This window comes from Equus przewalskii, chromosome 19 (genome assembly GCF_037783145.1).
Source record: "Equus przewalskii isolate Varuska chromosome 19, EquPr2, whole genome shotgun sequence".
NCBI lineage: Eukaryota > Metazoa > Chordata > Mammalia > Perissodactyla > Equidae > Equus > Equus przewalskii.
The window spans coordinates 6948861-6974244 of record NC_091849.1 but is presented as its reverse complement, the minus strand read 5'-3'; the positions used below and the strand labels follow the sequence as shown (position 1 = coordinate 6974244).

The 25384-nt window shown below is 39.4% G+C and overlaps 1 pseudogene; it reads left to right on the top strand.

Annotated features, from left to right (window-relative positions):
- The window catches only part of LOC139077418 (deoxyribonuclease-2-alpha-like), a 69376-nt pseudogene extending 44331 nt beyond the window's left edge, over positions 1-25045 (top strand).
- Positions 25046-25384: the final 339 nt, after the last annotated feature.

Below are 25384 nucleotides of genomic sequence, written 5' to 3'. Positions count from 1 at the left end.
AAAGGACCAAATTGTTCCATTCGCATCAACATGGATGAACCTTGAGGGTATTATGTTAAGCAAAATAAGCCAGACAGAGAAAGACGAACTCTATGTGACTCCACTTATAGGTGGAAGTTAACATATAGACAAGGAGAACTGATCGGTGGTTACCAGGGAAATAGGCGGGTGGGGGGAGGGCACAAAGGGTGAAGTGGTGTACCCACAACATGACTAACAATAATATACAACTGAAATCTCACAAGGTTGTAATCTATCATAATCTTAATAAAAAAAAATTCCCAGACTGGATTATATTTTAATTCACTTTTAGAATTTTTTGGTCGACCTCTCAGTAGATGCCAGGCACTGTATTTGGTGCTGTGGGTACTACAAAGATGACTTACTGATATTCCTGCCCTCAAGCATATGGAGAGTATTAAGTAATAACTTAGACAAAGGACTTGAAAATTCAAAGAAGGAACAGAATATTTTAGCTGGGGTTTCTGAAGAGGAACCCTAAGGAAAAAAATGGCCTGACGATGATGTTCACAAAGGAATGAGTCTCTGAAGTTGGATAGTCACGCACTGTGAAAACTGGCCGTGGGGAGGATCTGACACCCCGAAAATCACTGTAAGCAAGGGCTCGTCTCCTTCACTGTCTGTGTGCAGCCTTGGTCTCCAGTGTGCACATGTGTGGGGGACAGTAAGTGCATATGAAAAATATCTGTACACACGTGCTCCTCTTTAATAATTATAAACTCACCATAGTAGAAATTTGTTTTGTCTTTTTTTCCCTGATTGCCCATAATCTAATTCCCTTCCTTCCTGTATCTCTGCTCAGGGAATATTTAATATTTAGGATTTCAAGGTAGATTTTTCCTCATATCTTGGAAACTTATCAATGACCACATCAATAGTCCTCAGCCTAAGGTCAGATAACCATCCAGTAACATCCCAAAGCTGGAGAGGTGGGAGCAGTCCACTCCAGGCTGCAGGCTACGAGGAAAGTGCACTGTCTGTTTAGAGTTTAAAAATAATAATAAAACCAATTAAAATTTGGTCTCCTTATTATCCCTATGCTACTCCCCCAAATCGAAGTTCTAACAATTCCCTGTAGCAGGGCAAACGGCTCCCCCTGCCCTGCCCTGGTCCACTGGTGGTTGGGACCAGCCACCACCTTTCAGAGCTTGCTGGGGGGCATCAGTTTACAGAACCACCCCCAGCACTCCCATCCTCTTCCCACACCCCATCCTCTTGACGGAAGGAGAGGACTGGGAGAGGAGAGGAGCACCATTTGGGAAGTGCAGTGCTTGGGAGGGAGCATTATTTCTTCCATTCATCACTGAGAGGGAGGAAAAGGCTCCCGAAAGCCAAGAGAGAACTCCTCCATCTCCCTTGTCCCCCACCAGGCCTATCTCCATAGTCAGCGAACTTTCTGATCTGCCCTAGTTAACTAGGACAGGAGAAAATAGCATAGTTGGGGAGAGATGGCATGGTGTGGTATTGCCAGGCCAAGTACAGCCACTCCTTCCCTTTTCCTACAGATTTACCACTTGCCAAGAAGCATGGCGCCTGCAGACCAAGACGTGTCCACAGAGAGATCGGACAGAGGCTGCAATCTTGCCAGGACTGTTACTGCATTGGGGGGGAGGGTACGGAGGAGGGGCAGTGGGGAGGGAGAGAGGGAGGCAAAGCTGCTCGTTCCAGGTAACTTCTGAGTCAGTGGGAAGTTGCAGCCCCGTGTTCAGGAGGGAGCCTCTCATCTGTGAGGTGTGCTGGAGTCCTGCCATCTGACCACACAGACGCAAGACCAGAGTGATAGCCAGTTAGGTCCAGGGCACACTGCTCTCTTCCTTGCCTGTACTTGGGATAGAGGGATGGAGGGGAGAGTGGAGCTTTAAATTACAGAGGGGATTCAAGTTTTAAATAAATAACGCTGAGATGGAGATGCCCAGATCCTGCTTCTCCCCATTGAAGTGGACCCCAGGGGTAAGCATGCAGCTGAAGCTTGGCCAGGCTGGTGTCCCTTCCTGGCACTTGGAATGTCAGCGAATGACAGGAGCACATGGGTTGGTTGCAGTGAAGGGGCACATTCAGTGTTCCTGCTGCGGGAACTGTGGTTACTGCTGCCCAGCCCACTGAAGCTCCCTGGACGTCTACCCATTTTCCAAGCCAGTTCTCCTTTCCCCAATATCCTAGGACAGTGGAAGTGGGTTTCCGGGGCTGACAACCATGAGTCCTGATTAGCTGCTGGGTCTTACCATGTGTATCCACAGCTTTACAATAACGCTGGACACAGAAAATCCTGGGCACAATAGTAAGTGTGTAATAATTATTTCTCTTTTTATAGAATGTAAATGCTCCCAGATAAACTTCAACAATGTGTTAGCATTTCTGCCACCTTAAAACCCACATTCTTTTGGCTTACATGACCCACACTCTCAGGTTTTCTTTCTTGTTCTGTGTCAGCTCCTGTCATGTCTCCGTGGCAGCTACTCCTCTGCCTGGCTTTAAAGTGATGGTGTTCCTCAGGCTCAGCCCTGGGCTCTCTTTGCATTCTCTGCTCTCTCCAGGAGATTTCTTTCATCTCCCGTATTTCAGATATAATCTGTAACAAGTAGGACTGTTCCAAAACTTCAGAGTGCAAATTCAAACTCATCTTTCTAATTTACAACTTGAATTAGAGGTGGTGGGTTGAGATTTGACCTTCCAGATCAGCAGATATTTAAGCATTTTCCCTCCTCTTGATAGCTCATGAAGCCCTGGGAATATCAGCAGTTCAGTGTGGGGCTAGGATGGGCCGAGTCAGTTTCACTCTGGAAAACCTGGAATCCTACATCCTCATTCCTGCTGTTGCTTCTTGCGGACACACAGCTGTTGACAACACGTCCTATCCAGATGGGCAGATGCCATTGCTGATCCAGAGCCAGAGAGGTTTCCAAGGAGAACGTTCCTTCCCTCGGTGCCAGGGGTGCCCAGCGGTGCCCAGCGGTGCTTCCTGTTTGCTGGTCTCTGGTCACAAGTTTTAATGCTCCCCAAAGCTCCAGCCTCCAGAGGGCTCTGAGTAGAACTCACCCTGAAAAGATCTAGAATCGCTGTTCTCTTTTCTCCCTTGGAATCCACCTGCTTAGGTCAGCGAGCGCCGTCTGTCCAGGCCCTCAACACCAAGGTCTCTGTAACCTTGTTTCCCCCATGACGGGCTCTAATATCCTCTCAGAACCCAAGTGCTGCAATAAGGAATTTCCCATTGCTTTCCTTTCCCTAACACTGTGTTCTGATCAGATCCAGAAGCCACCCTCCACCCTTTCAAGGGAGACAGTGTCCTTCTGGTGACTCCCCTCTGAAGGCAGACCAACGTGGCATTGCAGACTCTACTCGCTAGAGTAGTAACTGTCGGAAAAATTGTTGTTACCATGACCCACACCTAGATACCATATTTTATAAAAAGAAAGATTCAAGAACTCTTCCAGATTAAAGGAGGCTAAACAGACACACGACAGATGAATGCAGCACACGACCTCAGATCTTCTTTTGCTATGAAAGACATTATTGGCACAATTGTCAAAAATCTCAACGTGGTCTGTAGATAAGATAATAGTACCATTTCAATGTAATTTCTTGGTTTTGATAATTATATACTGATTATATAATTCCTGTTTTATAAGACATAAATACTGATTTGGGGTAAAAGGGCATTATGTCTGCAATTTTTGAATGGTTCAGAAAAAATATTGTATATAGATATTGCTAGTGCTCTCTCTCTCTCTCTCTCTCTATGTATACATGCACAGATGCAGCAAAATGTTAACTTTGGGGGAATCTGGGTAAAGGATAAGGGTATCTGGGAATTCTTTGACTTTTCCTGCAAATTTTCTTTAAATATGAAATTATATCAAAATGATAATAATAAATTGATTTTAAATCACAACCCAGTGAATGTACGCATACATACATGTTTACATATTTATTCATTCAATTAATGTTTAGCAACTGCTAACCATATACCCTTCTAGGCAATGGATATACATCAGTGACCAAAACCAACAAAAATGTCTTTCCAAGGAGCTTACATGTGCATATATCCACCAGTGCTAATGTACGTATTGTGTGTGTGTGTGTGTGTGTATGTACATATACATACATTAAGTGGAAACGAAAGTTTTATTTAAGTTATAATTTTATTACTGGTAGAGTATCACAATTTTTAGCTTCTATCTCATTTTGAAAATGAAGCCAGTGAGGTAAAAAAAATATTGATTTCGTGAACCACTAACGGATCATAGTCTTCAGTTTACAAAGCGTTGCCCTAGATCAGAGAGAGAAAAGCAACAGCCAAAATCTCCTCAAATTTAAATTTTCATTGACAGCATTCCACAGCACAAGTGTGCAAATTTCGCCTCAACCTATCTTCTGATCTCCATTTCTTCCTTTCCAGCTACAGACTTGCCATAGCCTCAGCCATTTCAGACTTTCTCAGTCCAAAATTAAACTCTTGATCTTTTGCTTAAGACCGCTCTTCCTCCAGTGTCTCCCATTTCAGGAAATAGCACCTCAGCCCACCCATCGCTCATCTTAGAAAGACTGGAGTCATCCTTAACACCTCCCTTTTCCTCCCTCCCTACAGTGATCGGTAACCAAGTACTGTTGATTCTCTAGCCTAAATATATCTCAAATTCATTTTTTTCTTTTTGTCTGACACTGTTTTAGTTTAAATTTACCAACATCTTTAACCTACATTATTATAATAGTTTCCCACTTGGTCTCCCTCTATCCAATATTTTCCCACTTCAATCCTTCACGTGACAGCCAAAGTGATCTTTTAAAGCATAAAGCAACTAAGTCATAACCTTTATGATCTTCTGTGTGCTTGCAGGAGAGACTAACAAATCCTTGACAGTGTACTAAGTGAGATTATGTTTAACCGCGAAGGACAGAAAATCTAAGATAACAGTGGATTAGCAAGATCGAGATTTCTTCTTTACACAAAAGAGAAATAAGAGGTAGGCAGATTGGGGCTGATTTTGTATAACATCATATCCAAGACCTACACTGCTTCTCTCTTGCCCTGGCATTTGCAGCATGCAGCTGTCACTCACGGTCAAGATGGCTGCCTAATCTCCAGCTGTCCTGTCCATGTCAAGCTAACTGGAAGGAGGATGTGACATTAAAAAACACATCTCTCCCTAAGACACCATTCTGCTTACCTCGAGTTGTCCACAAATTTATCACACTACCACACCTAGCTGCAAAGGAAGTAGGATATAGAGTCTTTAATCCAAGTACACAATAGAAGTAGGTGTTAATAGTTGGGTATTCATAATGGAGATTTTGAAAATGAAAGTTGAGGAACCCCTACCAATCTCTGCCATGAAAGGTCCTTCAAGAGCTCCTGCCGCTGCTTCCTTGCTCGTCAGCGCTGGCCACACTGGGCTTCTTCCTGTAGTGAGCAAACCTCTGGTCTCTGGAGCTCCCACGTCTTCTGCCTTCCTGAAACACTTTCCTGCTTGTTTCCTTGGAAAGAACTTCTTTGACCTAAGAGACAAGATGATAGTTGCTCTCTTAACTCCTTAAACATTTCATTCATGGCATTAATTCAGTTACACATTTATTTTTCTAAGCATTTGATTAATGTTGTTATACTGTATTTGAAATACTCCAGCATGAGTAGTGAGGCATATGTGTGTAAACAGGTTAAACCTAACCTGTATCAACAATTTAGAACTGGCCAATAATCCCATAAAGTAAGCAAATTTAAACTAATCTATACCAACAATGTGGATCTGCCCTATTACATAAGGAATAATAGAAGTGGTGAAATATGACATATTCAAGATATATTATTAGTTGAGAAGAAGGCAGCAGACCTACTGTCCTTGTATGAATAAGATTTAAAAAAATTGGTAAGCCTGTTCCATTGGTACTTATGGTCCAGAGCCTAGCCAGGGTATGGCACAAAGGAGGCATTTATTTGTTGAGTGAGTAGGTAAATCAATTAACTTAGCATTCACTGTGGGGTTAGCTAATACTTAGAATAAAACTAAAATTCCAATTGAGAGATAAAAATCAATGCTTTATTTTTTGCTGTATGTTTGAATTACTTTGCTGTGAAGTAGAGAGAGGTGAGCATTTGTATTTTGCTGCAGATTATTGATACATTTATTAATATGTAATTCACATAACATGAAATTCACCCACTTAAAGTATATAATTCAAAGGATTTTAGTATATTCACAGAGTTGTACCACGATCACCACAACTTAGAACAATTTTACCATCCCCAAATGAAACCCCATACATATCAGCAGTCACTCCCCATCCCCTACTAACTTATTTCTGTTCCTATAGATTTGCCCATTCTGTACATTTCATATAAATAACTGGCTTCTTTCATTTAGCATAATGTTTTCAAAGTTTATTCACATTGTAACATGTAACAGTACTTCATTCTTTTTTATTTCAATTATCACTCTATTGTTTGGAAATACCACATTTTGTTTATTCATTCATCAGTTAATAGACATTTGAGTTGTTTTCACTTTTTGGTTATTGTGAATAATGCTGTAAGAACATGTGTATACAAGTTCTCGTGTGGATGTATATTTTCATTTCTCCTGGGTATTGTATTAGATTCCCACCACTGCTATGACAATTACCACACAATTAGTGGCTTAAAACAACATGAATTTATTATCTTGTAGTTCTGGTGATCTGGAGTTCGAAATCAGTTTCACGAGGCTAAAATCAAGGTGTTGGCAGGGCTGTTATCCTCCTGGAGGCTCCAGGAAACCTTTTCCAACTTCCAGACGCCATCCACACTCCTTGGCTCCTGCCGGCAATGGCATCACTCCCACTTCAGTTAACATCATCTTGTCTCCTTCTCTTGCTTCTGTTGTCACATCTCTTTCTCTGCTTCCATTGTCACATTGCCTTCTCTAACTGACCATCCTGCCTCCCTCTTGTAAAGACCCTCGTGATTGTATTGGATACACACAAATAATCCAGGACAATCTCCCATCTCAAGACAATTAATCACAGGTGCAAAATTCCTTAGGTTTCAGGGATTGGGACGTGGACATCTTTGAGAAGCCATTGTTCTGTTTACCACAGGTATATACCTAGGAGTGGAATTGCTGTGTCACACGGGAACTCTATGTTTAACTCTGTGTGAGGAGCTGTCAAACTGTTTTCAAAAGTGGCCCCACCAGCAAAGTATGAGGGTTCCAATTTCTCTGTATCCTCACTCACCCTTGTTACTGTCTGTCTTTTTGATTGTAGCCATCTTAGTGGGAGTGGAGTGGTATCACCCTGTGGTTTTAATTTGCGTTTCCCTAACGACTAATGATGTTGAGGAGCTTTCATGTGTTTATTCGCCATTCTTATGTCTTCTTTGAAAAAATGTTTATTCAGATCTTTTAGCCATTTTTGATTGAATTATTCATCATTTCATTATTGAGTTGTAAGACATTTTTACATATTCTGAATAAAGTCCCTTATCAGATGTATGATTTACAAATATTTTCCCCCATTCTGTGGGTTGTCTTTTCACTGTTGATGTGTGATTTGCAGCAAAATGTTTTAAACTTTGATGAGGTCCAATTTATCTATTTTTCCGTTTATTGTTCTTGCTTTTTGATGGCATATCTAAGAAACTATTGCCTAAGCTAAGGTCGTAAAGATTTACTCCTATGTTTTCTTTTAAAAATTTTATAGTTTTAGCTCTTACATTTAGATCTATGATGCATTTTGAGGCGTTGCGTGTGTGTGCATGTGTGTGCGGTATGATATAAGGGTACAATTTCATTCTTTGGTATGTGGATATCTAGTCATCTCAGCATCGTTTGTTGAAAAGACTGTATTTTCCCCGTAAAATTGTCTTGGCTCTCTCATCAAAAATCAGTTAACCATGGGCCTTACTTTCCTGTTTCTCTGCATATTTCTTTATTTTTTGTACAAAATAGGCATTTTTAGGTATCTAATGTGGCAACTCTGGATATCAGATTCCACTCCACTTTGTAGAGGTTGTTGTTGTCGTCACTATTTTGTTGTTACTGCTGTTTACGTATTTACTGATGTTCCTTAATTAACTGGGTAAAGTCTATATTCCCTGTATTTTTAAGTCACTAAAGTCTTTGCTTCCTTAGCTTAATGGTCATCTAATGATTAGCCAGAGATTTCCTTACGTGTCTTCAACCAATAAGAGCTGAGCGGCTCTGTGTGTGTGTTGGGGCATGCTTTCAATGCTCCGGTAGTTTACAACCGTCTTAGCCTCCACTTCCTGCTTGTACAGGGCCTAAAATTCAGCCAAAAATGGGAGACTGGGGTCCTTTCAGGTGTTTCTGGGGGATGCACCCAGCCCTGCACATGTGTGTGGCCCTCTTTATGCCTAGGAATATGTCCCAGCTTTTCAAAGCCCTCTATGGACATCTAATTCCCCAGATCTTCCTTTTAAGTTTTTGGCCAAGCTCTGATTTGGCCCAGTTACATCTGCAGGTAGCTATGATGCCAAAGAATTGCCATTGATTGCTTTCAACAAATGCTCTGGGGATAGGGCTTTTCTGGCAGAACAAGCTCCAAGTCACATCAAATAATGACTGCAAACATGGCTTTTGCAGGGAGCTGCATGTCAAGTCAAATAGTGACATTGATCTAGACATAGGAGTTTTTGAGAAGTTCAAAATCAAGTTAGCCCCAACTAGTGGCTGCAAGGCTCTTATGGAGCTAGGGAGAGGACAATGGGAGTAGGCCAAATTAAAAGGTCGCAAAATCATTGCAAGCCTTTTGTTAATTTTTGGAGTTCTGAAAAAGTTGGTTTTGATGATTTTTGCCATTGTTTTGCTGCTTTTATGGAGAAGCAGATGTATATCAGTCCTCGGGCTGCTCTTCCAGAACTCCTACCCCTCCACTAAATCTCACTGATTTATTAATATTTGCATCTCTTCACTGATTAGAAATAGAAATTATAACCCTAAGCAAACAAAGAAACAAACTTGATTTAACCTTGGATAAAATTAAAATAGATTATAAGTCACAGTGGCATATGAGAAGCCTTAAGAAACAATCAGGTTGACTATTAAGTAGCTTGAATTTTAAAGTACCCTTCCTGTAAAATAAGAATATTTACAATACCAAGTTCAGATCAGAGCTCAGAGAGCAAAGGGTACATAGACAAAAGGGAAAAAAGTCTTTGTTGTATTTATACCAGTCCTGATAATTACCAAAGCTCTTCAATAGGACTAGAGAAATCTTCCTATTCGTGGGCTCAATATTAAGTACAAAATTCTTATTTAATCTTCCTGATGCATAACTTCCAACCAAGAAGTATGTAAAACATTCTGTTGTTTATTTCATGAATCTATTATATTTGTTATAGCATATGGAATTTGTTATGTATGTAAGTAAATTTACCAGTATTATACCATATAATTTATAGAAACTCCTCTGGTAATTAGGAAAACTACAGACCCTGGGATCAAATTTTCTCCTCCCATCCCGCGTAAAACAAAATGTGAGCTAATAGATTCAAATGCAAATGCAAAAAGAAGCCTGGGTTTTTCTGATAGCTAGTAGCTTGCTACTGAACGTTGTATACATTGAGTGCACGTGACAAACACAGTTGAGTGTATTGAAATAGACATGTTTAAATTCATATAGGTTACTATCTATTCTTTCAGCAATAGGAATAAAAGGTGACTGCTAATGTTTTAGATGATGCTATATGGTGCAAAAGAGCAATTTATAGAAAGTGATAAACTCTGTAAAAAATTTGAGGATGGCTTTATGGTTTCATCTCCTATAGATCATGTTTTGGATTGGTACTGATGACATCTTTTCAAACAAACTTTTGTTAATTCATCATGAAAAAAGAAGCTCCTGGTGATATGACATTTTCTGAATTGTGCCTTTCCCCACAAACGCTTGTTTCTATTCAAAGCCTTTGGGATGAACCCATACCCAAGAGTGAAGAAGATGAGTCCCGCTGCCATGCCCCATGCAGTTCAAGGTGTGCTGATCCTGTGGGAGCTGTGTGGTGGTCCATTCCGACCACGTGCACCCCATTCTTGAACTGGGTCAAGTGGAATCAGAGGTGACTGTGACTGCTTGCTCTTGAGCGAGGGGCAGTTTACTGATGAATCAGCTGCAGCAACATGTCTTTCTTGCAGAGAGCTGAGTCAGAGCAAGCTTAAGGCAAATATTCTGACAGCTTTTGAAGAAGAATTTGCAAGTTGTTCCCTCCAATCTGGCACAAACTCAGATAACTGAACAGAATTTAAGGGTTTTTCTTCAGTTGTGTCTGGGTATTTTTCTTTCTTTAGAAAAAAAAGGACTCAAAATTTCCACTGAGTTCCAATCAATATGCCATGGATGGGCCAAGTCCTCCTGGCAGAGGGAAGAACTGAGATTGTGTCCCTGAGGAGTGTGCCAGGAGGTAGGGCTCTCCCAGGGAGGGCAGGGTCGATGCAAAGCTCCAGAGACCTGGTGGAAAAGACAGATGGGTGCACATGGCCAGACCCGGACTGCGGTGTGCTTACTGGTGAATATTGGCAGGCGCTTCTCTTGTTTCCTTGCCTCACCCTCATGTGATTTGAATAAGCCATTTGACTACATTAACACCTCCTTTCTCCGGCCCGTGAAAGTGAGAGAGATTATGGTGAAGTATGGTATACCTTTTCTGCAAAAATATGTTCTCACATGGCTGAATATGCACTTAGTAAATTAAAACATCATTTCACTGATGTAATATCTTTGAGATTTGCTCTTCTCCTCCCTGACTGATTTTCAGGTGGCAACAGTACTGACATACTGGCTTCCAATGTCTCTGCCCTCAGCTACTTGGACAAGGAGGCAATGATTTTTAATAGAGAACTTAAGAAAGAGTTCTCTTTTTAGACATACACACACATACACATATATATCCAAATATTAAGTATATAGTATTAAATTTGGAAATATTTGTAGGTTAGTGGGAGTTTAGAGTGGAAAGAGCTATGAGCTCTAAAATGCACTATTTCATTGCAGCAAAACTTTTGAGTGTTGGTGTTTTAATGTGACTGATATCAATCTTTGGATTAATGAGGAGTTGTCAGCTATAATAGCTATAGCCACAGTTTGGACGGGGACAGAAAATTTCTTTGGGATCCTCAGAGTGGCCTATATCGGAAGTGCAGCATTATGTGCGTGTGAGCGTGCATGCATGTGCGTGTGTGTGTGCATGCATGCATGTGCATGTGTGTGTGTTTGCTCACACAGTGGGAGGACTAGTTTCAATTGCCCTAAGGAAACCAATATGACTCCACTCGTGAGAGAGAGTGGTCATGGGGGAGAAAATGGGGCCAGTGGCTCTAGATCCATGGGATGCTGAATGCTGAAATGAGAGCCAAACCCAGTCTTTCTAGCACCAGGCTGTATCCTGAGAATCTGTATCTATGAACAAGAAGATCTGGCTCTGAAAGCTGTGATGTTGAGGTGTGAAGCATCCTTGACTTAATTTAGTGCTGAAGGTATAGAATTATCCTCTCTCAAACAACTGTTGTGTCTGTATGGAAACCTGGACTGGCAATGCTACAAAACACACAAGCACCAAAGCATTATGCAGCACTAAGCTTCAGAACCAACACTGGGTAATAATGCTAAAAAATAGCAATGGTGAGCAGATGAGATTCGGCATTCCTCTGTGCCTGGTATTAGAAAAGGACCAAATTCTCCCTTTGAAATGAGCAAACCTCTAGGATTAGCGGACAACATATACAAATGGAAACTCAGATCTTCAAAAGGAATGCAAAGCACCAGATATAATAAATATATGAATGAATATAAAAAGTTTTTCTTTTATATATGTGTTTCTTAAAAGATAATTGCCTGTTTAAAGCAAAAGTAACTAATAACAAAGATAAAATGGATTACTAAAAAAGACTGCAATTAAAAGAAGGCAGAAAAGGAGAAAAAGAGAAACAAAGAACAAATGGGATAACTAAAAAAAATAGCAAGATGACAGACTTAAACTCAATCATATCAATCAACAAACACTCCAATTAAAAAGCAGAGAACGTCAGACTGCATTAAAAAGTAATGCGTAACTGTACTAAATGTAATGTATATTAAATGTAAAGATGTGAGCTAAAATAAAAGGATGAAAAATATTTACCATGAAAACGCTAAGTATAGGAAAGCTGGAGTGGTTATATTAATATCAGAGTAAATGAAGTTCAGTACAAGAAGTATTACCAGAATACGGAGGGACGCTTCATAACAATAAGAAGGCCAACTCTTCAAGAAGACGTAACAATCCTAAATGTGCACACATCTAATAAAACAGTTTCAAAATACATTCAGGAAGAACTGACAGAACCAAAGGAAGAAATAGACAAATCCACCATTACAGTTGGAAACTCCTCATCAATATTTGATAGAAAAGGTAGACTGAATTTTGAACAACTTTATTGAGAAGCTTAATCTAGCTGGATTTTATAGATCAGTAGATGCAAGATGTTCAGAATATGTTCTTTTCAAGTGCACATGCAACGTTCATCATGACAGATTTATACAACAAGATAGCCTATAAAACAAGTGTCAGTACATTTCAAAGGATTGAAAACAACAGAATATATTCTCTGGCCACAATGAAAGTATACTAGAAATCGATAACAAAAAATTCTAAAAAGATCCCCAAATAATTGGAAATTAATAATTTATCTTGAATAATCCCCTGGTAAAAGAAAAGATTACATTTGAGCCAAAACAGCAACATTACAATATGTGATATGTAGCAAAGCAGAACTTAGAAATAAATTTATAGCTTTAAATGTTTATATTAGAAAAGAAGATATGTTAAAATCAATGATCTAAACTTTCACTTTAAGAATTTAGGAAAAAGGGACAAATTAAACTGAAGTAAGTATAAGGAAGAAAATAATAAAGAGCAAAACACAATAAAATAGAAAACAGAAAAACAATAAAAAAAAATCAAGCAAACCTAAAGTTGGTTCTTGGAAAAGCTGAATAAAATTGATAACCTCCTAGGTAGACTAATCAAGAATAAAAAGAGAGAGGAGATTGTCAGTATCAGGAATTAAGAAGGGAAGTTCCTACTGATACTAAAGGCGTTAGAAAGGTAGGATGATATTATGAACAACTTTATGCAGATAAATTAGACAACCCAAGTGTACAAAAATCTTGTAAGATATAACTTACTAAAATGAACACATAAAGAAATAGAAAATCTGAATAGCACTGCATCTTGCAAAGAAATTGAACTTGTAATTAAAAACATTTCCACAAATAAAACTTCAGGCTCAGATTGCTTTACTGGTGAATATTTTCAAATATTTAAGGAAGATATAATACCAAGCTTATAAAACACTCTTTCAGGCCAGAAAATGATAGGACAGTTCCTAACTTATTTTATCAGACATCATAACCCTGATATCAAAACCAGATAAAGATGTTACAATAAAATAAAACTATAGACCAATATGCTCATGAACACATTGCAAAAATCATTTACATAACATTAGCAAATTAAGCCCAGAAACATACATAAAGGATAATATCTATGAACATCTATGATTCTCAAGTATTAATACTTTAACATTTGAATATAAAACAATACAATTCACCATATTAACAAAGTAAAGGAAACAATATGATCATCTTGAGAGATGCAGAAAAAGCATTTGACAAAATGCAAAACTCATTCATGATGATAATTCTCAGACAATTAGAATGAAACTTCCTCAACTTGATAAAGGATATCTGTGAAAACCTGAAAAATAACATCATCCTTTTCTTTTCTTTTCTTTTTTTCTTTAATTTAATTTTAATTTTAATTTTTGGGTGTACATCATATTTCGAATTCTGTATACATTACATCATGTTCACCACTCGGACACTAAATATAGTGCATCCCCTCAAATGTGAGCCTAATCACCCCTTTTGCCCTCCCCCCTACCCCCATTCCCCAATGGTAACCACCAGTCCAATCTCCAATGCTATGTGGTGTTTTTTTGTGTCATTTTTATCTTCTACTTATGAGTGAGATCATATGGTATTTGACTTTCTCCCTCTGACTTATTTCACTCAGCATAATACCCTCAAGGTCCATCCATGTTGTCACAAATGGCCAGATTTCGTCATTTCTTATGGCTGAGTAGTAGTCCGTCGTGTATAAATACCACATCTTCTTTATCCATTTGTCCCTTGATGGGCACCTAGGTTGCTTCCATGTCTTGGCTATTGTGTATAATGCCGCAATGAACATAGCGGTGCAAGTATCTTTATGCCTTTGTGTTTTCAAGCTCTTTGGATAAATACCCAGCAGTGGAATAGCTGGATCATGTGGTAGATCTATCCTTAATTTTCTGAGGAAATTCCATACTGCTTTCCATAGTGGCTGCACCAGTTTGCACTGCCACCAGCAGTGAACAAGGGTTCCTTTCTCTCCACACCCTCGCCAACATGTGTTGTTTCCTGTCTTGTTAATTATAGCCATTCTGACCGGAGTGAGGTGATACCACATTGTAGTTTTTATTTGCATTTCCCTGATAGCTAATGATGTTGAGCATCTTTTCATATGCCTGTTGGCCATCTGTATATCTTCTTTGGAGAAATCTCTGTTCAGATCTTTTGCCCATTTTCTAATTGGGTTGTTGGTATTTTGTTGTTGAGCTGTATGAGTTCTTTGTATATTTTGGATATTAATCCCTTATCTGATATATGGTTTGCAAATATCTTCTCCCAATTGTTAGGCTGTCTTTTCGTTTTGTTGATGGTTTCCTTTGCTGTGCAGCAGCTTTTTAGTTTGATGTAGTCCCATTTGTTCATTTTTTCTTTTGTTTCTCTTGCCCGGTCAGACATGGGACTTGAAAATATGCTGCTCAGACCAATGTCATAGAGCATACTGCTTATGTTTTCTTCTAGAAATCTCATGGTTTCGGGTTTTACATTCAAGTCTTTAATCCATTTTGAGTTGATTTTTGTGCATGGTGTAAGGGAATGGTCTACTTTCATTCTTTTGCATGTGGCTGTCCAGTTTTCCCAACACCATTTATTGAAGAGACTCTCCTTTCTCCATCGTATGCTCTTGGCTCCCTTGTCGAATATTAGCTGTCCATAAACATGTGGGTTTACTTCTGGGCTCTCAGTTTTGTTCCATTGATCTCTGTGTCTGTTTTTGTGCCAGTACCATGCTGTTTTGGTTACTATGGCTTTGTAGTATAATTTGAAATCAGGGAGTGTGATACCTCCAGCTTTGCTCTTTTTTCTCAGGAATCCTTTGGCTATTTGGGGTCTTTCGTTGTTCCATATAAATTGTAGGATTCTTTGTTCTATTTCTGTAAAAAATGTTGTTGGAACTTTGATAGGGATTGCGTTGAATCTATGGATTGCTTTAGGAAGTATGGACATTTTAAAGATGTTAATTCTTCCAATCCAAGAGCATGGAATATCTTTCTATTTCTTTGTGTCTTCTTCGATTTCTTTCAACAGTGTTTTATAGTTTTCGGTGTACAGATCTTTCACCTCTTTGGTTAAGTTTATTCCTAGCTATTTTATTCTTTTTGTTGCAATTATAAACGGGATTGTATTCTTAATTTCTCTTTCTGCTACTTCATTGTTAGCGTATAGAAACACACCCGATTTTTGTACATTGATTTTGTTTCCCGCAACTTGACTGTATTCCTTTATTATTTCTAAAAGATTTTTAGTGGACTCTTTAGGGTTTTCTAGATATAAAATCATGTCGTCTGCAAAGAGTGACAGTTTCACTTCTTCTTTTCCAATGTGGATCCCTTTATTTCTTTTTCTTGCCTGATTGCTTTGGCTAAGACTTCCAATACTATGTTAAATAAGAGTGGTGACAGTGGGCATCCTTGTCTGGTTCCTGTTCTTAGAGGACAGGAACCAGTTTTTCTCCATTGAGAATGATATTTGCTGTGGGTTTGTCATATATGGCCCTTATTATGTTGAGGTATTTTCCTTCTATACCCATTTTGCTTAGAGTTTTTATCATAAATGGATGCTGTATCTTATCAAATGCTTTCTCTGCATCTATTGAGATGATCATGTGATTTTTATTCCTCATTTTGTTAATGTGCTGTATCACGTTGATAGATTTGCGGATGTTGAACCATCTCTGCATCCCTGGAATGAAACCCACTTGATCATGATGGATGATATTTTAATGTATTCTTGTATTTGATTTGCTAGTCTTTTGTTGAGGATTTTTGCATCAATGTTCATCAGTGATATTGGCCTGTAATTTTCTTTTTTTGTGTTGTCCTTGTCTGGTTTTGGTATCAGGATAATGTTGGCTTCATGGAATGAGCTAGGAAGGCTCCCCTCCTCTTCAATTTTTTGGAAGACTTTGAGAAGGATAGGTATTAAGTCTTCTTTGAATTTGGTAGAATTCACCAGGGAATCCATCTGGTCCTGGACTTTTATTTTTTGGGAGGTTTTTGATTGCTGTTTCAATCTCCTTATTGGTGATTGGTCTATTCGAATTTTCTACATCTTCTTGGTCCAGTTTTGGAAGGTTGTATTATCTAAGAATTTATCTATTTCTTCTAGATTATCCAGTTTATTGGCATATAGCTTTTCATAGTATTCTCTTATTATCTTTTGTATTTCTGAGGTGTCCATTGTAATCTCTCCTCTTTCATTTCTGATTTTATTTATTTGAGGCTTCTCTCTATTTTTCTTGGTGAGTCTAGCTAAGGGTTTGTCAGGTTTGCTTATCTTTTCAAAGAACCAGCTCTTGGTTTCATTAATTTTTTCTATTGTTTTTTTAGTCTCTATTTCATTTATTTCTGCTCTGATTTTTATTATTTCCTTGCTTCTGCTGATTTTGGGCTTTGTTTGTTGTTCTTTTTCCAGTACCTTTAGGTGTGCTTTTAGATTGTCTATTTGGGATTTTTCTTCTTTGTTGAGGTAGGCCTGAATTGCTATAAACTTCCCTCGTAGAACCGCTTTTGCTGTATCCCACAGATTTTGGCATGTCGTGTTTTCATTTTCATTTGTCTCCAGGAATTTTTTGATTTCTTCTTTGATTTCTTCATTTACCCAATCATTGTTCAGTAGCATTTTGTTCAATCTCCACATTTTTGTGGCTTTTCTGGTTTTCTTTCTGTAGTTGATTTCCAGTTTCATACCTTTGTGGTCAGAAAAGATGCATGGTATTATTTTGATCTTCTTAAATTTATTGAGACTTGTTTTGTGGCCTAATATGTGATCAATCCTGGAGAATGTTCCATGGGCATTTGAAAAGAATGTGTATTCTGTGGTTTTTGGGTGGAATGTTCTGTATATATCTACTAAGTCCATCTGGTCTAATGTGTCCTTTAAGGCGAGTGTTTCCTTATTGATCTTCTGTTTGGTTGATCTATCCATTGGTGTAAGTGGAGTGTTAAAGTCCCCTACTATTATTGTGTTACTGTCTATTTCTCCTCTTATGTCTGTTAATAATTGCTTTATATATTTAGGTGCTCCTATGTTGGGTGCATAGATATTTACAAGTGTTATATTTTCTTGTTGGATTGTTCCCTTTATCATTATGTAGTGCCCGTCTTTGTCTCTTATTACAGTTTTTGATTTAAAGTCTATTTTGTCTGATATAAGTATTGCTACTCCTGCTTTCTTTTCTTTGCCATTTGCATGGAATATCTTTTTCCGTCCTTTCACTTTCAGTTTGTGAGTGTCTGAGGGTCTGAAGTGTGTCTCTTGCATGCAGCATATACATGGATCTTGTTTTTTTATCCAGTTGGCCACCCTATGGCATTTGATTGGAGCATTTAGTCCATTGACATTTAAAGTAGCTATTGATAAATATGTATTTATTGCCATTTTGTCACTTTTTCTTTTTTTGGGGTGTTTTAGTAGTTCCTCTCAGTTCCTTTCTTTTTCTCTTGCTCTCTTCCCTTGTGGTTTGATGGCTATCTTTAGTAATATGCTTGATTTCTTTTCTTTTACTTTTTTTCCTGCTTATTATAGGTTTCTGGTTTGTGGTTACCATGAGGATCCTATTTAATATACTATGTATATAACAGTCTATATTGAGTAGATAGACTCTTTAGCTTGACCTCTTTCCCCACATTATATGTTTTTCACATCATATATAGTCTTTTGTTTAGTGTGTGTCTATCCGTTACCCTCTTATCATTGAAATAGGTAATTTTGGTACATTTGTCTTTTAACCTTCATATTATCTTCACAGGTAGTTGATCTGCTGCCTTTACTATACTTTTACCTTACAAGTGATTTTATTGCCTGTTTTTTTTTGTTGTTGTTGTTTTGGGTTTTTTTGATAATTTTTTTTTTATCTCTATTTGTGGTCATTGCTTTCCCACTTAAATAAGTCCCTTCAGCATTTCTTGCAGAACTGGTTTCTTGGTGATAAACTCCTTTAATTTTTGCTTGTCTGGGAAGCTCTTTATCTCTCCTTCCATTCTGAATGACAGCCTTGATGGATAGAGTATTCTTGGTTGTAGGTTTTTTACTTTTAACACTTTAAATATGTTGTGCCATTCTCTTCTCACTTGTAGGGTCTTGACTGAGAAGTCTGCTGATAGCCTGATGGGCTTCCCTTTATATGTCACTTGTGGCCTTTCTCTTGCTACTTTTAGGATTCTCTCTGTCTTTAATTTTAGACATTTTGATTATAATATGTCTTGGTGTGGGCCTCTTTGAGCTTCTCTTGTTTGGAGCTCTCTGTTCTTCCTGAACTTGGATGTCTGTTTCCTTCCTCAGGTTAGGAAAATTTTCCTCTATTATTTCGACAAATAAATTTTCTGCCCCTTTGTCTCTCTCTTCTCCTTCTGGGACACCTATCATCCGAATGTTAGCATGCTTGATATTGTCCCAGAGTTCCCTTACACTGTTCTCATTCTGTCTAATTCTTTTTTCTCTTTTCTCTTCTGCTTGGGTGATTTCCTCTAGTCTTTCGTCTAGCTCGCTGATCCGTTCTTCTGCTTCCTCTACTCTGTTATTGAGTCCCTCTAGTGAATTTCTCATTTCGAGTATTGTGTTCTTCATTTCTGATTTTTTTTTTAATATCTTACAGTTCTTTGCTGATGTGCTCACTGTGTTCATCCATTCTTCTCCACATGTCCGTGAGCATCCTCATTATATTTTGTCTGAATTCTTTGTCGAGTAGGTCGCTAGTTTCTGTTTCACTTAGTTCTTTTTCTGGGGTTTTGTACTGTTCCCTTGCTTGGAAAGTATTCCTTTGCCTCCTCATTATGCCTCTTTGTGCTATTTTCTTTGTACTAGGTGAGTTGGCTACGTGTCCTGATCTTGGAGAAGTGGCCTTATGTATGAGATGCCTTTTGAGGCCCAGCAGTGTGCTTCCCTCTCATCACCAGTCCATAAGAACCAGGAGTGACCCCTTTGTGGGCTACTTGTGTTCTTCTGCTGTGGCAGGGTTGCTCCCACTACAGGTACCCAGGGAGTCTAATCTTTCCTTCCCTGGCTAGCTGTTTGTAAATCCGGTTTGGAGGGGCCTCAGCACTGTTGGCTACAAAGTCTATCAGTACACTCTTATTGCAGTTGTCCTCTTAATTGGGTTGGCACCCAGTGTAGCTGGTTGCCAGGCTCAGGGGCGTACAGTTGTGATAGGCCTGAGGTCAACAAGGCTGTTGTCAATTCTCTTAGGAGTGCAGCTGAGTGGGCCTAGCCCTTGCCATGGGGGCACTCAATTGTTTCATGCTGTGGAAGGTGGGGCTGATCCTTTTTATGGCTATTTGTGAAGCACAAGTCTTCTGCGCTGATAAGCCTCACCCCCCACCAGACCACATACACTGTCAACACAGTCCTGGTCCATGCACACTTCTCAACCCCCTGGAGCATACCCCAATGCCACACGGCAGAGGCCCCCGCCTCCCCCAATGCTCCCCACAGTTCACCTGGTCCTCTCACAGGCCCTGCCCCACAGAGGCAGACACCCTTGCCTGCCTGTAGAGGATCACGGCACTCAGTCAATGCAGGCTGAAAAGTAGCCTGAGGGCTTGCTGTTAGGCGGGGCCAGTCCCTAGGGCGGGTTGCCTGCCCTGGCTGAACTGGATTAATCTGTGCTGTAGTGGGTGTGGCAAACCTCTGGGCTAACAGCCCAAGGGATGCTCCTCAATGGCCCCCACTGGTGTCGGTGTCAGCATGCCTGGACCAGCTCAGAACAATGGCCCCCACCAATGTCTCAGTCTCTGGAGAGGACCCTCCTCTCACCAAGGTGCCCCCAGAGCCCACCAGGTGAGTCTCGTTTCACCAAAGGACAGTCAGCCTTCTCTCTGGTGATTTCAGGTTGCTGCAATGAGTGAGTTTGTGTGTGGGCCCTTTAAGACCCAGATCTTTTCGGCTTTTGGAGATAGTTTTCTGGGGGTGTCCTCGCTGCAGTTAATAGCCAACAAAGCCAGACAGTAAGACCCCTGTCTCAACTGGGCTGAGTCTGAGGGATGTTTATAGTAGTATTGCCCCTGCTCCGGACCTCACTCCTCCAGGGAGGGCTCGTACCTTAGGATGGCTCCCACCTGGCCAGCTGAGAAGCTCTGCTGCTCCCGAAGGTGGCTTTTTTCCTCTCTGGCCAGAGTTACTGCCTCTTCTGCCTTCGTCAGGACTGTCCCTTGTCGTGGGGGTTCTTTTTATCCAGCTTTCAGTTTTCAATCCAGGGTGATTCTTCCCAAAATTGTTGTAACCTGGTTGTGTTCGTGGGAGGAGGTGAGTTCAACGTCTGCTCACAGCACCATCTTGACGAGATCTCTAACATCATCCTTAATAGTGAAAGATTAAATACACAACCCTACCTCCAAGACTGAGAATATTCCAAGAATGTCTGCTTTCATCATTTCTATTTTAAATTGTACTGGAGATCTTAGCCAGTGTAACAAAGCAAGAAAAAGAAATAAAAGGCACAGATTGGAAAGAAAGAAGTGAATTATCTTTATTTATGGATCATATCATTCTCCTGTGAAAAGTCCTAAGAAATCTATAAGAAGAAATGCCAAGAACTAAAAAAAAAAATTGAATTCAACAAAGTTACAGGATACAAGGTCAATATATAAAACTTAACTATGTTTCTATATATTATGTATCAATAATTGGAAAATAGCATCTACTATAGTATAAAAAACAGAAAATCATTAAGGATAAATTTAATCAAATATACGCAAGGCTTATACACTGAAAATGTTGTACAGCATTGATGAGAGAAATTTTAGAAGACAAATAAATGGAAAGATATATTTACAGAATAGAAGACAACAATATCAAGAAGTCAATTCTTCCCAATTTGATGTAAAATTTTAATGCAATCTTAATCAATTTCCATAGATATTAGAAAACTGATTCTAAAATTCACAAAGAAATTCAAAGAACCTAGAATAGTGAAAACAATCTTGAGAAAAATAGAATTGGAGCACTTATACTGTGTGAATTCACTACTTACGCTAAAATTACAGTAATTATGACATTGTGATAGTTATATAAAAACATGAAAATCAGTCAATGTGACAGAATAAAGAGTCCAGAAATGGACCGTCATGTGTGTGATCAGTCGATCTCTGATAGATTCACCAAAGCAATTCAAAGAGGGAAAAAGCCTTTTCAGCAAATGGTGCTGGACCAACTGAAAAAAGTATGGAAATTTCACCTCACACCATACACGAAAATTTATTCTAGGTATTTCATAGACCTAAATATGAAAGATAAACATAAATTTATAGAACAAAACATAAGAGAATATCTTTGTGACCTTCGGAAGTCAAAGATTTTTTTAACAGGATACAGGAATCACTATCCATGATATAAACTATTGAAATTAAACTCATCAAATTGAAAAATTTATGTTCCTCAAGAGACAAACAAAAAACAAAAAGTAAAACCACAGACTGGACAAAATATTCTCAATACACATATCTAACAAAAGACTTGTATGTAGAGTATGCACATATATTTTTATATATGTATACATATCTGTATATATACACACATATATATATAAAATCTTACAACGCAACAATAAGAAAACAATCAAATAAAATTGGGCAAAAATTTGAACAGACATTTAACAAAAAAGACGTATTGGTAGCAAATAAGCATATTTAAAAATGCTCGGCATTGTTAGTCATCCGAAATGCACATTAAAACCACAACATATAGTGCTAAAGAGCCATACAATGGCTAACAATAAAAAGACTGAAAATACTAAATGTTCATGAGGATATGGAGCAATGGGAATCTCATACATTGATAGTGGAAGTGTAAACTTATGTAACTACTTGAGAAAATAGTTTACAAATTTCTTGCAAAGTTAAAAAAAAAAACAACAAAACACAAGTACCCTATCACTCAGATATTATACTTTTAGGTATTTAACTCGAGAAATGTAAATATATCTCAAAAAGATTTGTACAAGAACATTCATGCAGCTTCATATACAATAGCTAGAAACTGGAAAAAACTAAATATTTATCAATAAAAGTGCATGCAAATAAACTATAGTATATTTATAAAACAGAATACTATTCATAAATAAAAGGGAATGAATTAATAACACATGCACAGCATTCATGAACCTAAAAAACATTGAATGAAAAAAGCTGAAAACAGAGGTTTCTGCATGATTCTGTTAATGAGAAGTTTAAGTACTGGTAAAACTAAACTCAGGTGAAAGGAATATGAAAATTGTTGCTTGGAATGCAGGATGTGGTCGCAATTGACCAAGAGGGGACACTGGGGACGTTCTGGGGTGAATGGAAATTTTCTCGTCTAGACAAGGGTGTGGATTGCTCAGATGGACACATTTGTTAAAACTAATTGAACTGTGCACTTTTAGTATTTGTACATTTCACTGCATAAAAATAATATATTATTTTCATAGGAATTGCACTGAATCTGATTTTAGTAATTTGAGTCTTCTCTCTTTTTGTCTTAGTCAATCTAGGTAAAGGGTTGCCAATTTTGTTGTTCTCTTCAAAGAACCAACTTGTGATTTCATTGAGCCTCTCTATTATTTATCTACTCTCCGTTTTATTTATCTCCACTCTAATCTTTATTACTTCATTCCTTCTTCTAGCTTTGGGTTTACTTTGCTCTTCTTTTTCTAGTTACCTAAGGTATACAGTTAGGTTATTGATTTGGGGTCTTCCTTCTTTTTAAGTGTAGCTGTTTATAGCTATAAATGTCTTGCTTAGTACTGCTTTTGCTGCATCTCATAGGTTTGGTTATGCTGTGTTTTTGTTTTCATTCATCTCAAGGTATTTTCTAGTTTCTCTTGTGGTTTCTTCTTTGACACATCAGTTTGTTAAGAGTGTGTGATTTGACTTCCAAATGTTTGTGCTCCCTGATTTCAAACTATATTACAAAGCTCTGGTTACTAAAACAGTGTGGTATTGGCATATAAACAGACATATAGATCAGTAGAACAGAGTAGAGAGTCCAGAAATAAACCCATGCATATTTGGTCAATTAATTTATGAAAAATGAGCCAAGAATACACAGAGGGAAAAGGATAGTTTCTTTAGTAAATGCTTTTGCTAAAATTGGACAGCCACATGCAAAAGAATGAAACTGGACCACTATCTTAAATCATACTCAGAAGTTAACTCAAAATGAATTAAAGATTTGAACATAAGACCTGAAACCATCAAATCCTAGAAGAAAGCATAGGTGGTAAGCTCCTTGACATCAGTCTTGGTGATGAGTTTTTGAACCTGACACCAAAAGCAAAAGTAACAAAAGCAAAAATAAATGAGTGAGACTGCATCAAATTAAAAAGTTTCCATACAGCAAAGGAAACCATCAATGAAATGAAAAGGTGACCTATGGAGTGGGATAAAATATTTGCAAATTGTATATCTGGTAAGGATATAATATCAAAAGTATATAAAGAACTAATACAACTCAATAGCAAAACCAACGATCCAATTAAAAAATAGAAGATCTGGATAGACATTTTTCCAAAGAAGACATACAGATGGCCAACAGGTACATGAAAAGATGCTCTACATCGCTAATCATCAGAGAAACGCAAATCAAAACCACAATGAGGAGTCTCCATCCTCATGATGTTCCAGCCAGGTGCCCAGGTGGATTTGGGGAAGTGAAAGTCACCAGGGGTGTAGCCTGGCCCAACTCATGACCCGGCACCCGTGGGCCCAACACAGATTCCTCAAACTTAGCCGCATGGCCCTGATGAGCCCACTGCTCCTGGTTGTGCTGTTGTGGGCCACTGTAGGGGCACTGACCTGAAACAGGGACTTGAGGCAGCCTGTGGACTATCATCTACAAGCTGTGGGCCCAGAGCAGGCCCAGGGATGCAGTGCAGAGGGGGTTGCTGTATAAGTACATGGATGAGGACTTGGGGCTGGCACCATGGCTCTGGGATCATCAACAGCTTAGTGGAAGCTGTGGGCCACAGCCTGCTGCTGCTGTACTGGAACAATGCCAGCCAGCTTACCTTCCTACTATACAGTGACTAGCTGCCTATATCCAGTAGAACTCAGGACTCTTCCAGTTGGGGGCACACAAAGGATGTGTTGCTCCTGGACGAAGAACAGGGCTTCTGGCTGGTCCATAGCATCCTGCACTTCCCTGCACCTGCCTCCTCTGCTGCATGCAGCTAGCCTCCTAGAGTATGTCTCTTTCCCTCACCTAGTTCTAGAATGTAGGCAGACAGTTGACCTACACCTACCCCCTGATGTATGGACACATGCTGGAAGAGGCCTTCACCCAGGAATTCCCAAGCCTGGAGGAGGGGGTCAAGGGCCACCATGTTCACCATTGGACCCTAGAAGAGCAGTGTAACACTTACATCAAAGGCAGGGGCCACCTTCCAGACCTCTGCCAGATTTGGAGACTTTGGAGGTGACTTGCACTCCGGCTGGTTGGCAGAAGCCCTTGGCAGCAGCCTGCAGGTCCAGTCCTGGCAAAACTCTCCTGGCATCCCCTCCTCCAACTGCTCTGGGGTCCAGCATGTGCTGGACATGACATAGACAGCCTTCCCGGGCCAGCTGGGCCAACCTTCAAGGCCACAGAAGACCACTCCAAGTGGTGTGAACCCCTAAATGGCCTGGGCTTGTGTGGGTGAAACGAATCGGAATCTCAGACAGGAGCACCAGGCCTGTGTGCACTGTGTACCCAGCCGCCGGCCCTCTGAAAGGCCTCCCAGCTGCTGGTGAGGGCCTGGGAGCCCTGTGGGAGGAGAGCAGGCCCTTCTCTCCAGGAAGCCCAGCAGAGCATGCAAGAGCTATGGCTCAGGAGCCAGTCTGGACTTTACTTTGAACCCCAGTTTAGACCCTTCCTAATTGTGTGACCTTAATTATGGCCTTAACATCTCTGTGGCTCAGTCTACTCACTTGCAAAATGTGAATTGTAACACCTGAGTCAAGGTTATTGAGGAATAAAAGGAAATTGGTGGAAAATAAAA